This window comes from Quercus suber, unplaced genomic scaffold (genome assembly GCF_002906115.3).
Source record: "Quercus suber isolate HL8 unplaced genomic scaffold, Cork oak 2.0 scaffold_24, whole genome shotgun sequence".
Lineage (NCBI taxonomy): Eukaryota > Viridiplantae > Streptophyta > Magnoliopsida > Fagales > Fagaceae > Quercus > Quercus suber.
In genome coordinates, this window is record NW_027069489.1 from 1284328 (window position 1) to 1298765 (window position 14438).

General features: G+C 35.8%; 1 long non-coding RNA gene across 3 annotated transcripts; it reads left to right on the forward strand.

The window, feature by feature from the left end:
• The first annotated feature begins 8920 nt into the window (after positions 1–8920).
• LOC136064612 (uncharacterized) lies at positions 8921–13372 on the forward strand. Of its 3 annotated transcripts, XR_010626231.1 has the most exons (5): positions 8921–9067; positions 10456–10531; positions 12052–12204; positions 12653–12762; positions 12849–13372. It is a non-coding gene; the product is annotated as an uncharacterized LOC136064612 (long non-coding RNA). The 3 variants fall into 3 exon arrangements; XR_010626228.1 differs by lacking the exons at positions 8921–9067; positions 10456–10531 and having other exon boundaries at positions 11681–12204; XR_010626230.1 differs by lacking the exons at positions 8921–9067; positions 10456–10531; positions 12849–13372 and having other exon boundaries at positions 11681–12204; positions 12653–12795.
• Positions 13373–14438: the final 1066 nt, after the last annotated feature.

Sequence of the window (14438 nt, forward strand, 5' to 3'; positions counted from 1 at the left end):
GGGCCTAAACAACTTTTGTGTTTTCACACATATTCGAGCTTTCAATTTGAAAATGGAAAAATACCGAAAAACAAAAAAGCAATGAAGTTGATATGTTCGTAAGTTACATGTTTTGTTAAAAGACTAACAATAGTTATTTATTTATTTATTTTTAATAGAAAAATATTAATAGTAGTTGATAACAAGTAAGAACAAATAAGTTATTTGTTTCTATCTAAAAAATTGCAATTTGGTGCAGCCATTTCACACAACCACGGTTTCTAGGCTCAATTTTAATTATATAGAAATATAATTTGTGCAAATGGTATGAATTGTGAAAAAAAAAAAAAAAAAAATAGAACCATCTAAAGAAAATTAAAATAGATACTATCTTAGCTACTGCGGATTATAGTATAATTAAAAATGTATAGAAGTACTTATGTAATAAACATATGGGGTATTTTGATGGGGATGGCGGGAACGATTACAAAATCCAAAAGGTTATATTTTCATCGCGATACTTATTGGGTAATTTAATTATAAAAAAAAAAATCACTAAAATAGTTATTTAAAATTAAAATAATTACTACGTAGTAGGTATCCCAATGTTATTACCGTCATAAGGATGTGGACTTTCATCCTCATCCTCTTGTTCTTGTCAGCAGTATCGACTTTCCATTTATTTGTCTTGCATTGGAACCTATAGGTATAGCTTACCTCTTCTTAGATTATATATTATATGTATATAGAGAGATAGAGAACAATAAGGAAGTGTAACTCCCTAGAAGCCTAAAAATGAAGCACAAGGCATCCATTACTGAGAGTCCCAAAAAAATATATAATCGTCCATATGAGAATGACGAGGTACAAGGACAACCTCAATGCCAGCACAGTGCGAGAGGATTGCTTGAGAACAACTTAACCGTCGTCCTTCAATCAAGACAAGATGTTACAGATTTTGCTATAATGCTCTCATTACTACAGAACCAACGGCTAGAAGAGAAAAGAAATAACCTATATATATCCATAAACAAGATCCGAGAGAGGTACGTAAACACTGACAAGAGATTTCACTTATTAAAGCTATCTCATCTTCCTTTGTTTCCAAGCTTTTCTAACTTTGGCATCGGAGGCTCTGTGGCTGGCGCCACATCGGTGATCACATTCTTGTAGTTTGTCATGTTCCAGGATCTAGAGCAAGTGTGGACGATCCTACTCTGGATGAACATCTCAACAGACGAACAGAGCATCATCAGGTTGGTACCGTCTGTGGGAACGAATATTCTTGAGCATCCAGTTCAAGGACACTGCTCCATTCCAAATTATAAGTGGGATGGAGTCTAGCGCTAACCCAGACCCTGCTGCATTGGCCCTACAAATTCAAGCACTTGCAGCCACGGTGGAAGAACTCACCAAGCAAAATCAGGAGATGAGACAGCGGCTGCAACAAGGAGATAACCACACAGAAGTCAATAGAGATGAGGAGGAAAATAGTCACAGGAGACAAACTAGCACTCCAGAGGAGCCAAACTCGGACCTCCTCAGGGAAATGAGGAAAGAAATGGACGAATTGAGAAACGCTATTAAGGGAAAGACAGATCAAGGATTGGACAGAATTGTCAGAAAGACAGACTCACCTTACACTGCAGCCGTCCAAGAGTGCCCGGTACCCTTCAAGTTTCGCCTACCCCAGATCGAACCCTTTGACGGATTAAAAGATCCGTTAGATCATCTGAATACTTTTAAAATGACTCTGGGTCTTCAACAGCCCCTGATGAGATTCTGTGTCAATCCTTCCCCACTACCTTTAAAGGGGCAGCTCGGGAATGGTTAACCAAATTGCCAATATCGTCCATCGATAACTTTGAGCAGTTAAGCAACTCGTTTGTTCGTCACTTTGTTGGTGGACAACGCCCAAAAAGGACAGCTGATCATTTACTCATAATCAAACAAGGAGAAAAGGAAACTTGAGGTCCTATGTGACGTGCTTCACACGAGGAATGCTGGAGGTAGATGAATCAGACGATAAGGTGCAGCTTACAACTTTTATGGTAGGATTGAAGTCCAGAGATTTTGTGGTTTCCCTGGCAAAGAATCCTCCCAAGACGATGGCAGAAGCGCTATTGAAAGCGTAGAAATATATGAACGCTGAAGACGCTTTGGCAGCCATAGATGGAGTATAAAAACCAAGGGAGAAAAAGAAGGAAAAAGAAGACGATCGAAGGGGGTAGAAGAGAGATCGAGTTGACCGACGCGAATGACGACGGAAATAGACGAAGAGATGATAAAAATCCTCGGGCAACGAAGTTCACACCATTAGAGGTGCCTGTTGACCAGATTTTGACAGAGATTAAAGACGAACAATATCTTAAATGGCCAGGCCACTTCAATCACTGTCTAGCGTGTGTGACAAAAGGAAATATTGCCGTTTCACAAAGACTACAGGCATTACACAGAGGACTACCGGGATCTCAAAGAACAGATAGAAGAACTTATCGAGAAAGAGAACTTCAGAGGTATGTAAAAAGGGAGAAACCAGCAAATACAGTAAGAAGGACCAGCATGGACGTTCCAGAGAGTTAAAGATCACCACCACCTCGTCCATCGAGTGTAGTAGGGGAGATAAAAACCATCACGGGAGGACCAACCACAGGAGGGTCGTTCCGATCCCTCAAAAATCACATCAAAGGCAAGCGAACAGTGTTCATAGCCTACCTCCCTTGAAACAAAGACGGACGAACCAAGACATGTACTTCTTAGAAGAAGATGTTAGAGGGGTAAAGCAACCTTATGACGACCCACTGGTCATTATGATCATGATCGAAGGGTTTAACACAAGGAGGGTTCTAGTAGATAATGGGAGCTTGGCGGACATTATCTACCTTTTTGCCTTCAACAATTAAGGTAGACCCCAAAAAGGTTTTCGTCTTTCCAGTCACCCCTCGTCAGCTTCAGTGGAGACAAGGTGTATCCTTGTGGAATAGTGACGTTGATGATCACGGTTGGCTCATCCCCCTCCAGGTAACCAACAAACACAATTTTTGGTAGTAGATTCACCATCGTCTTACAATGTGATCCTAGGAAGACCTAACCTCAACCGTTGGAAAGCTGCCACTTCCACATACTGTCTGAAGGTGAAATTTCCAACAGAGCAGGGGTTGGAGAAATTAAAGGGGATCAGTGTTGGCTAGAGGGTGTTGCCAGGCCGTCCTAGCTTCGGAAGAGAACCACATGTGGTGTAATCGAAGATAAGACACTCGAGATCGTCGAGAAGCTAGAAACAATAGAGTTGGTTGAAGGGGATCCAACAAAGACGACCCAAATTGGGACGAGTCCAAATGCAAAGACGAAGGAAGGAATCATCAATCTCCTAAAGGATAACCTTGATGTATTTGCTTGGAGCCACGAGGATATGCCAGGAATCCCAGCAAATATTATCCAACATTGCTTGAATGTAGACCCAGAAAAGAGGCTCGTCCAACAAAGAAGAAGGGTTTTTGGCCCTGAAACAAAACAAAGCAGTGATGGACGAAGTAGACAAACTACTTGCTGCAAATTTTATTTGAGAGGTTTTACTATCCTCAGTGGTTGGCCAACGTTGTCATGGTCAAAAAGGCAAATGGAAAGTGAGAATGTGCGTCAACTTCACGGATCTAAACAAGCCTGCCCAAAGAATAGCTTCCCCTTGCCTAGAATTGATCAGTTGGTAGACTCCACCACCGAGCATAAACTTCTCACTTTCATGATGCATTCTCAGGGTATATCCAGATACAGATGGCCGAGGAAGATCAAGAAAAAACTGCTTTCATCACTAGCCAAGGCTTTATTGCTACAGGGTCATGCCTTTTGGTTTGAAGAATGCAGGGGCCACATACCAAAGATTGGGTTAAATCAGATGTTCAGTAAACAAATTAGGAGGAACGTAGAGGTATACGTGGACGATATGCTCGTCAAAAGCAAAGAAGAAAAGGATCACCTAGACGACAAAAATTGTGAAGTAAGATGCATTGTCTCCCTTAACACCTAAGAGTAAAAACTTGAATCATTCAAAAAAAAAAAAAAATGATAATAAGGCAGGAAAAGATTACCTGCACAAGCTTTTGGACATGCTGGTTCACCATCTCATGAGGGCATAAGTGAAATCTCTTTCCTCTCTTCAGGAGTTAAAAACTCGTTCGCCCGAGCCATGGCGGCCTCAGCATCAACCCAAATGCTGGAACCTATCTTCTCCTTACCTTTATACCCTGTCTTTTGTCTTTTAGGGGCAGGGACCTCCTCGATTGAAATCGCAGGAGAAGTTGTCCGCCCTTCGTCCAAAGTGGGGGTGGACGAGCCCTTCTCAGCCGTCTCTTTCTCTCTTTCTTTCTCCCTCTCTTTATCAGTAAACTTCAAAGTTTTCTGGCCAATGCTTGAAAAGGGTTCGTTCTTCTTCCCCCTAATTTTCGCCTACATATCCTTATTAAATTTGCTCGTCATTTCTACAACAAGAAGTAAAGAAAGTCCAAGAGTTAACATAGGAAAGTAAAGGAGAACAATCATGCATATCAAAGCTACTTACGTTTTCACTGTTCTCGGTCAATTGCTTGGAGGACGTAGAGTGAAGGCTCAGGCCCCAAACAGTGACGAGCCAATGTGCGTAGATCAACAAGCTCGTCGAAGTTGTCGATCATCCTCGCGTATTTGATTGCTTCCTGAACCCTTTCCTCAAATTGGCTCTCAAGTTCAGGACGTTCCTTCACTGCACAACAAAAAAAGTCACGCGAGGTTAGAAGGACGACTAAAAACAGCCACAACGCTAGAAAGAAAAGACATAAAAAGGCAAACGCACCAAGACAAGGGGTTTCCCACCGGCGCAGCATCCTAGGGACATTTCCCCAAAAGTCATCGGATAAAGTCTCCCAACCATCACCTGACACAAAAAAATATCTGGACTTCCAGTAACAGAAGGACGAGGGAAGGTCACCTATAAGACGAGATCTCCTATCCCAGGGAACAAGTTCATAATACCCAAATTCCTTGGACTCTTTTAGGTGATAGAGATGGGTAAGCTCGTTGAGAGTAATCATGTCTCCATCCGCTATGGTCGTCCAAATCACCATACAACTTATGACAATTCTCCAAGAATTGGGCATAAACTGCCCGGGGGCAATCTACAAGTGATTTAGAAGCTCCATAATGAATGGATGAATGGGAAATCTTAGGCCACACAAAAAGATTGCTTCATAAAAGCAAACCTAACCATGGGCGAAGGCGCAAGCCTTTTCGCCTTTCCTGGGAAGACGAACCCTAGTTTCCTCAGGGAAGTGAAACCTATCCCTAAATTTGTTGAAGACATCTACCTTCAAAACACATTTTTCCTTAAGGGCATGGAAGGGACGAGGAACGATAGTAGAAGTCGAAGGAATAGTAGACAAAGGAGGAGGCACGGAGGTAGCTGTGTCCATAACAACCCTGTCCACAGCCGCACCAGAAGACGAACCCCTCTCCTGATCACTCGATCTTACAATGAAGCCTATGTTTTCCCTCCTAAGAACCCCACGAATGGATTTGAACCAAGAAAAAGACTGTCGCAACAATGGATACAGGTCACCCAACGCTAAATCTAAGCCATTACCCCCTACCACAAAATCCCCAATTTGTGGGTACCGGTCACCGGAAAAATCTAATAGTCCCCCCAAGCGAGCAAAAAGAAAGGCAATGGAGGGAGAAATATACCTAAATTCAGTATAATTCACCATTAAGAAAGGATATGCATTTCGAAAAAGGAAAGTAAGAATACAAAGCAAAGAAATACAAAACAGCAAAAGAAAGAAAGGAAAAGAGCGTAAAAGAGGGGATACGCACTTGAAAAAAGGAAGAAAATCGAAAATGCTAGGCAGCAACAGCAGTGAACTCAAAAAAACCAGACATATAGAAGACAAAGAGAAAAGCTAAGAGAAGCCAAATGAAAAAGGAAGATAAAGAAATAAGGGAAAAAGAAAAGCAAAGGTTAAAGTTTGCCTTGGAAATCGCGGGAAACTGAAAAGGCTCTCACTGGAAGCAAGGCCTCCTCACCGATCAAAACTGAACACGTGGCCACGATGTGTGCCATGCCGCCATAGGACAGTTAATGTAGAAAACACATCCCCAAGCGTCAAAAAAAAAAAATATAAAAAAAATAAAAACCTCTCACATTCCTAGGACCGTCCTAGTTATGGACGACCTTGGAATGAGGGGGGCAGCTGATAGTCCCAAAAAAATATATAATCGTCCATATGAGAAGGACGAGGTACAAGGACAACCTCAATGCCAGAACAGTGCGAGAGGATTGCTTGAGAACGACTTAACCGTCGTCCTTCAATCAAGACAAGATGTTACCAAGATAGCAATGAATTTCAATACCGTTGGAAGTATATTTGTCAACTTAACACCCTGCACGGGCGTTACAGATTCTGCAATAATGCTCTCATTACTATAGAACCAACGGCTAGAAGAGAAAGGAAATAACCTATATATATCCATAAACAAGATCCGAGAGAGGTACGTAAACACTGACAAGAGATTTCACTTATTAAAGCTATATCATCTTCCTTTGTTTCCAAGCTTTCCTAACTTTGGCATCGGAGGCTCTGTGGCTGGCGCCACACCGGTGACCACATTCTTTGTAGTTTGTCGTGTTCCAGGATCTAGAGCAAGTGTGGACGATCCTACTCTGGACGAACATCTCAACGGATGATCAGAGCATCATCAATTACAATTATGATAATCTAATTTCTCCTGTTTTTGTTTCTCTCCTCTGCAATATTAACTGTTGCCGAACCCAGCAACGTTGTCTTACGAATCAGTGAGTCGCTTAATTTCCTTTAATTATTTTTTGAAATGAGAGATTTTATTGGAAACAAACAACTATATATAAAAGATTTTTGTGTTTGTGCGTTGTTTATTATTATTATTTGGCAGAGAAAAAGAGTAGCTGGAGAGGTATTACTGTCCAAATGAAGTCTGGATTTCCACCGAAAGTTCCTTCATCACCTTCGCCAGGAGGTGGAGCTCCCCCAAGGAAATAGCACCATGATCAAAACGAAGTCCATTGAAAGAAATTAGCCCACGATTTATAAAATAATTGTATACCTTGTCCTTGTATTCCAAGCTAGTTTATTTTTTTCGTTTATTATTTAATACTAGTTGTTCCATTTGCCTTGTTTTGATAAGAGAAATAGTTATCTAAGTAAAAAGAAAATTGTATAGACTATATAAAGATTTTTATTATGCAATTGTTTCGACTGAATTGTTTAAAAAATGGGGGCCTGAAACCGATTGATTACCTAACATGGCCCGAGATTGACTTCCAATTTTCAATAAAAGAAAATCTTTACAAGCGATATTTTTTTGCCAAAGATTTGATCTGTTTATTAATTGAAAGAGAAGTTAGTTATTCAAAAATATAATTCAGGGTTCATTAATTAGTTGGTGCCACATAGTTAGTAATATACAGTATGTGTATATTACGGTAATTGTATGAACATATATATGGGGAAATTATTGGGTACTCTCGGAGTACCATAAATATGTACTCTCCTCTCTCACATAATTGTAAGTCCCACTACTTAAATTTATGGTAGGATACACAATTCATATGAGAGGAGAGAGTACACATTTATGGTACACTCGGAATATTCAATAATTTTCCATAGTTGAGTATCTTGCAAGAAAATTCGTTTCAAATATTCAGTAGAAAAATACGAAAACGGATAAATAATGGCATGTGTAAAGTATTAGTATAATAGGTATATTTAAAAAAAAAAAATCTCAACAAAAATACGGAAACATTTTCATATAATTTTTCAAACATAACTATAATATTAAATCATATCTAGGTATTTATATGTTACATTCAAAAAAAGATCATATCTCAGTAGATATAAGAGGGTGGGATGCTCTGAAAATTGATAGTGATAAAGGAAGGAAGCAAATATAAAAGTAGATGAAAGAGATTTAGGGGTAAAAAGGAATCGAAAAGAGTAAAATACATTACATATATTGAGAGAAATATAGTATTTACAAATTACAATGAATAACTTGGTGCCGGAACAGTGAGTCCCTGAGGCACAACCCTTTTTTTTTTTTTTTTTTTTTTTTGAGATAGAATAGGAAGAATGATGCAATATGTTTTGACAGTTTTTGACATTTTGTTGTTGTTAACCTTTTGAGTTTCACTGTTTAATATAATAAATATATTAGCCTGAATTGTCTAGTGTGACATAATTATTAAGAAATTATATGGTTTTTGTAATGAATGTTATCTGTCCACCATTTTACTAAAAAAAATATTTATTTATTTTAAATTATTGAGTTAATTTAATGATTTTTTTTTGTGAATATTATAAGCTAACTCAACAATTTTAAATAAGTGGTAGTCTTTTAATAAAATAGTAAACAAGTAACGTTATTTACTATTAAGATGGTATAATTTCTCATATTTATCACTGTGAATGTTAAGTGTTGTGATACTAACGCAAATGGTACTTTTACTTTCAAAAGGACGTGTATATTACCGTATAATTGAACAAAGCGGGAGTCATGAGTAATCTTAAATGCAACGTACGAATGCAATTGCAAACTGTACGTGTATGTTATGCGTACTTACTGACTATAGTTTTAACAGTTAATAATATATATATATATATATATATAAAACCGAAATCTCTGCTATCTCCACAATTTTTCACGTCACTTTTTTCTTGTTCTTTTTCTTTTTTTTTTAAAAAAAATTCTTTTTAATGTTTTGTTATATTATAATTTATCAATTTAACTCTCCCAACAGTATACAATAATACAACTCCCCCATCAGCCTTCAAGTCACCTTTAAAAAAAAAAAAAAAAAAAATCTTTTTAATGTTTTATTATTATATTAGAATCATCAATTTAGAATCCTAATACATGTCTAAACCCCACAAACTCTCTATTTTATCATATACGTTGGCACCCCAAAACCCAGATCCTCCCGCTGCTGCCACCATGGATCACTACCACTGCATCAATTTCTCTTTGCCTCTCCATCGTTGCTCAATCCAGCCCATCATATTCTATGTCGGCAAATTATTTTGAGGTAATTAAAACATGTTTTTTACTCTCCTTAATTTCTATATATTGCTCCCTCTATCCGCTTCAATTTTTCATAGAATTTTGTTAGTTTGTGGCTGTGGGTTGCTCTGGATTTAAGTTTTTCTTTTGCTTTTGTTTTCATGGAATTTTGTTGGTTTGTGGTTGTGGGTCGCTCTAGATTTAAGTGTTTTTTTTTTCTTTGCAGATTTTCACGTTTTCTTCTTCTTCCTTTGTTGTCAAATCTATGGCAAAGAAGAATCATGAAATTTTTGTAATTATATTTTCTTTTTCCTATTTTTTTGTATGCAAATTTTATTGGATTTTTGGTTTCTTGGGATTCTTCTATTTGGTTTTAATTTTGGGTTTGTTTTAGTTGATATATAGTGTTTTTCTCATCTTCATTTTACATTGGTTTGGATTTTCTTTTTCCCTTTTTTTGGTTATGCAATTTTTATTGGATTTTTGGTTTCTTGGGATTCTTCTATTTGATTTCAATTCTAGGTTTGTTTTGGTTTGATATATAGTGTTATTGTCATCTTCATTTACATTGGTTTTCCCTTTTTATAAATTATTATAATCTCTAGGTCTTCTTATATGATAGCCTATGGAATGTTATGTTGGGGCTGCCGCATTTTGGATTCCGTGGGAATTTTTTTTGAAGGTTGGGGTTGGTTAGTATAGTTGTTTGAGATTGCTGAACTTGTGTTTGATAGAATGCTCAGGTATTTGTTCTTTGATTCTTATTTGCCAATTCATTTGTGGTATTTCTTGAACAAGTTTGGAATGCTCAGGTGTTTGTTCTCAAATTTATTTGTAATATGCCTTTTGTTCTCTGTTTAAAAGAATTCAGCTACAAGAAATTACAAAAGGCTATGGTTTGATATATAGTGTTATTGTCATCTTTATTTACATTGGTTTTCCCTTTTTATAAATTATTATAATCTCTAGGTTGTCTTATATGATAGCCTACGGAATGTTATGTTGGGGCTGCCGCTATTTTGGATTCTGTGGGAATTTTTTTTGAAAGTTAGGGTTGGTTAGTATAGTTGTTTGAGAGTTATATAACTTAGTTATATATGATTATGCAAGATGGGCATGATATTAGATATTATAAATTTGAGGTAGAGATTCAAAGAGATGGTTGAGAGAGACTTAACAAATAGCAAACTTTAATGAATACCTCTATCATTATGCAAAATCGAAAGGCATATTACAGATTTTTAATCTTTTGACTTCATAACTGAACTTGCCCGTTTATGTGGTGTCATAGTACCTTTTAATTGGAGTATGTACATGAAATCTTTTAACTTCATAACCAAACTTGCCTATTTATGTGGTATCAAAAATACATAGGTACCTACAAAAACCTCATTTTGTGTTTTCAATTTTTAGGCACAAAGGAGCTTGCATAGGCCTTGAGAGAAAAAACAACCCTTGGTTATATTGATGCTGGTGTTGTTGCAACATGGTACTCTCTTTTCATTCAGTGTTGTTTTTCTTACACATACACAAGCTGTTTGATAAAATTTGTAAGTGATTTTTTGTTGTTGTTCTAGAAGTCATAATAGGAGAGTGGTAAGGAGGAAGATAAGTAGGGAATGTGATGCTGTGTTGTTGATTTAATCAGGGTGAGATGTATTTGTTGGCCTTATTTTCTCAATGTCATTTTTTTGTGTGATGTAAAAACATGACTGTCATTTTTTTTTTTATGCTTTTTCAATTGAACCAGAATGGATTTTTTTTTCTCCAACTTAAATGAATGACTGGCTTTTATGTACTGCACCTATTCTTTGAACTTGCTTTCAAGTTTCATATGATTATATTCTTTAAGAAAACATGTACATACTCCAAATTAAAAGGTAGGCTCTAACTATTTGTATTAAAAATTTGTTGTTTTTTTCCCTCTTGGAATATACTTTTAAATCCTTTATTAGATTTTGTGTTACCAAGATTTACTATAGCTCAATTTGTTGTATAGTTTATAGTGGTGGAACTACTGAGTGTGTATTTTGGTTTCTACAATGAAAATGGTTGGTTTGAGGTCTTTAAATGTGACAAGAATTATCTGCGAAGCATAGGTAGGAAGCATAGGCAACCACAAAATTTCAGAGGGTGGTTAGAGATGATCATCTAGAATGGAAGTGGTGGCTGGATGGTATGGATGATATAATATATTAAGTAAATGTTTTGAGTAGTTGTGAGTGTGAATATTATTTTTTCACTTTAACATTAGAGAAATCGTTGCATCAATAATAAAATTTATATATTATTTTTTATTAATATATTTCATTCTATTTTTCTCCTCAAAATTTTGATAGAGATGGTAGTAGCTTCAAAGCATACACAAGTAATTTATTCATATTATTTTTTTATTCTCTCATCGTCACGATTATCTACTCATCAATATATTTTCTTTCCTCAAAGTCATAATACAAGTAGTTTTAATTCTTTGATTTTTCTTTGGGTTGTCCTACCAATTGATTGATTTAAGTTGAATCTTCGAATTGAACAGTAGGAGCTGTCCTCAATTTATAAGCTTATTGAGCCAATCATTTGAGAAGTGCATTGAAAATGGATATTTTTTTTACTAAAAAAAAAAGCCCAAAATTTTGGGAGGTGATGCTTGCTATTGACACGAGTTTGAATTTTTTTGGAGTTTATTTTTTCTGCACTTAAACTGGCCTTCCTCCCACTAATTTTTATTTATGGTTCTTGGTTGGATATAGCACTTTGAAATTTAAATTAGTCAAACTACACAAATTTGAATGGTGGACAACATTGAATATTGTCTATTTTAAGGAGGGATATATTATGACAAAATTAAGTCATAGAAAAGGGACAGTATGTTTCGTAAAATTATTGTGTTTAGTTTTTGAGTTTGAAAAAACAAAAATTCTGAATTTATATTTCTAAATCCCGATAATAAAAAATAATAAGAAAAACACAAAATCTGATTTGATATTTGTAAAACCCAATACATAAAAGCAGACCCCTTCTCCTTTCTCCAAAACAAAGACCCACGGCCCATTCAGACTTCAAAGTCCTCCGTTTTGATTCTCCTTCTCAATCTCACTCGGCATTCAAATAAAAGAATGTGCAACCGAAGGCAGGATTCTCTGATGAGCAAAATCTGAACCCAAGGTAAGAATTCGGATTCGCTTTCAATCGAAGACCTACTTACTCTGTTATTATTTTCTATATATTGCTCTTTCTCTCCACTTCAATTGTTCATGTGGGTGATCTACTTTTGGTGTTTTGGGTTGCTATGGCTGAATGTTTCGCCTTAGCAGGAGGAAGTTTTGGTATTTAATCATCTTGATTTAACTTTGATCTTATATTTCAGATGGGTTATTTATGTTTTTGTTATTAATATGACCCTTTTAGCGTACCAATTACTTGCAGTGGTATCAATTATTGAATTTCCAATAGGTTTAATTCTTTTTCTTGGTGATAGGTTTCAAATTTGCCACATAGAACATTTGGTCTTTGTTTTCCTTTTTGTTCTTGAAAAGATATAATAATTTCATTATTAGATGATAGTTGGAAATATTTACAAATTTTCAATTAGTCCAGAAATTTGATTTTCCAGGTTCCAGGGATGAAGGAGATCAAGATTTCAAAGGCCAATTTGATGTAAGCCGTGGCTTTTGTGATGGGTGGAATTCAGGAAGCCTACAATGATATTTAAATCTTTTGATGGTATCATATACATAATACCAAGTTTTTTATTTTTATATTCCTAGTATTTGATATATTGTTTTAACCAATCCAATTGATTGTATTAGTTACGGTGGAGGTTGGCTATTATGGTCAAATCAGAACCAAAGGCACGTGGATGAAACTTTGAAGTTAGTCGTGGATTTGGTGCAAACAACCAATACACTTGCTATGGAATGGAATATATGGAAGCTTAAAGAAATAATCAGTTTAGATAGCCTGTTGAAGGGTGTACATGGCCTCTGTGGATTTGGGGCTTCAAGCAGTTGAGGTAGAGTGTGAATTTAAAAGTCTAGTAGATGAACTAAAGTCAGCTGGACCTACCAATTTGAGCATTGGCCACAGCCTTCCTTAATGATGTTAGACTACTTCGTAGTTGGTTCTTATATTAGGAATTTATTTTTCTCTTATGGCTTTCCTTGAACAAATGGACCAACAGAGAAGATATCATGTGAAGCAAAGAACTGGCTAGGTTTGCTAGACAATGATGTATTGGATGGAGCAGCGTCCCCCATGTATTAAGACTTTACTAAACAGTGATGTACCTGCTCAATAAAATAATAAAAAAAAAAAAACCCAAATGAATTTGTAGCATTTTTCAGCGGAATTCCTTGCTTCCTTTCGGAATTTTTACTACAGTGTTACTCCAAAAAATTTTAAATCAGATTTTTTTTTTCTATTAAAAGTTGTGCTATTACCCCAGTCCATTAAAAATCACTACTCATGTTTTAGTTTTAAAGTTGTGATATCTATTGGACAATATAGTGTTTTGTGTTTCAATGCATTAATATTGTTCTTTTTTTAAAACAAAAAAATTGTCATATTTGAATGATATCTTGAATTATCACTAACTATATATAGTATATTATTAATGTCATCTCTTATTTGTAAGCATTTCATTTAATTATATAAGTTATTCCAACTAAAATAAAATGAAATGAAGATTTGAAAGAATATTTTAAACTACCATATATAAATATTCAATATAAGCTAAAAAATTTCCCGTGCATCGCATGAGTTAGCGACTAGTTATTTTTAAACAGAAAAACATAATATTATATTTGTGCACATGGCAAAAATTGTGCAGAAAAAACATACCATCTAAAGAAAATAAAATAGATACCAACTTACCTACTACGGATTGCTTTAGAATAAGTAAAAATGCATTCGAAGTAGTATTTATGTAATAAATATATGGGATATGCAGGACTGGATGCTGTTGAATTTTTTTATTTTATTTTATTTTTTTAAGAATCCAATCCGTGGGAATTTTTATTGATCAAGGAAAAGGCTTATCTGCTAGTACAAGACTACTAATATATGAAGGAAGAGACTCCATCCAAACTGTTAAAGACGAACAATATATTGCTTTTTTTGCCAAGGCATTCGCAACACAATTACCTTGCCTTATGATAAAAACTAAAACTCTATAGAGGTTTTGCATACAACAAAGTATCTCGAAAAATATGGCCAAAAGTAGATTGAAACATATCACCTTTTTGAAGAGCTTTAACGATAGTTTCCGAGTCTCCTTCCAAAATGGAATTGTGAAGACCTACTTCATGAACAAAAATGGCAGCTCTCCCACCTGCTAATAATTCCAAAAGGGTGACCGAAGGGGGCTGTGGTATTTTTTCTGATAGGGTTGCCATCACTTC